At 36.5% G+C, this 1,212-nt stretch overlaps 1 long non-coding RNA gene across 1 annotated transcript in view; it reads right to left on the reverse strand.

Moving 5' to 3' along the window:
* Positions 1-1,089, reverse strand: part of LOC119593890 — a 13,486-nt gene extending 12,397 nt beyond the window's left edge. Inside the window, exon 1 of the long non-coding RNA XR_005230569.1 lies at positions 963-1,089. This is a non-coding gene — a long non-coding RNA (uncharacterized LOC119593890). The remainder of the gene's footprint in view (positions 1-962) is intronic.
* Positions 1,090-1,212: the final 123 nt, after the last annotated feature.

Raw genomic sequence — 1,212 nt, forward strand, 5'->3', positions numbered from 1 at the left:
GGACTATAGGAAAAAAACATTATCTCTTAAAACTATAGGTCATAGTTCTCCACAACTGTACAACTTATCTTACTGCAGGTGAGAACTGACCTCAGCTTGCACACGGATGTACAAGTGCTTAGGACCCAAATCACATAATTAACCTAAACTTGATATTTCAAAATGAATTCAAATTACAGAGTCTCTAAAGACGATCACAATCCCATCATAAAAAATCCAAGCTTACACAATATCTGTAAGAATAGTTATCCAGCTGAATCATCCTGGAGAAAAAAGCAGCAATAAATGGAGGCCATAAACACTTTTTTAAAAATACAGAAAGTGATTTAGCATTATAACTACCCACGTGAAACCTTTCACTCTCTCAACCTCTTTCCTTTTGCGAAAATTACTTGCAAACAGTCTAGGTATGAGAGATCAAATCTACTGTATGGCACAAAAAAGCAACAGATACCAAAAGGATTATTTTAACTATAAAACATCATGTGATTCTTCTATGAGAGAAATGAGCACCTTAATGATACTAAGCAGTGATATTTCACAATCTCCCTATCACTAAAAACGAGTAAAATGTAAGCCCGTTAGGAAGTCAGGGCACACAAAAGACGAACAAACTGTCACAAAAAGCACATGAAAATGTGCATATAATAATGTTTCTTGTACTTACTGGTACACAGAAATACCATGAACAATAAGAAATAATGCTTCTGTAAGTATGAGAACATGCACACAATAATACTGATATCTCACACTCACATACATAATTTATAAAGGATATTAAGAAAATACCCAAATATAATAATGGGCCCCCATGTTGAACATCAAAAACAAAAACTTAGATAATCAACAACTAGTAAAACACAAGAAGTTCAATAAAAAAAAAACTACCAATTTTCCTTTATTTTCAGAAAAAAAGAAAAATAAAGGGCAAACCCCAAACAGGTACATCCGCAGCGCATTACGTTGAGATTATGGTAGTCCCGGTCTCATCTGGAGGTCGTGTTTGCATTTGCCGCAGCAGAAGTTGAAGCAGCAACAGAAGCAAAAGCACAGATAGCAGCCTGTAATCAGGCCACAGAAGGGAAGAGCGCCTGGAAGGAGAGGAAAAATTACATTCACGAAGTCAAATGGGCTGTCTATGCAACAGGTTCTAGATTGTTGATTGAGGCACTTCATTGGAGAGGAAGGTGAGAAGACTGTGAGAGAGGGGGA

Source organism: Penaeus monodon, chromosome 33 (genome assembly GCF_015228065.2).
Source record: "Penaeus monodon isolate SGIC_2016 chromosome 33, NSTDA_Pmon_1, whole genome shotgun sequence".
NCBI lineage: Eukaryota > Metazoa > Arthropoda > Malacostraca > Decapoda > Penaeidae > Penaeus > Penaeus monodon.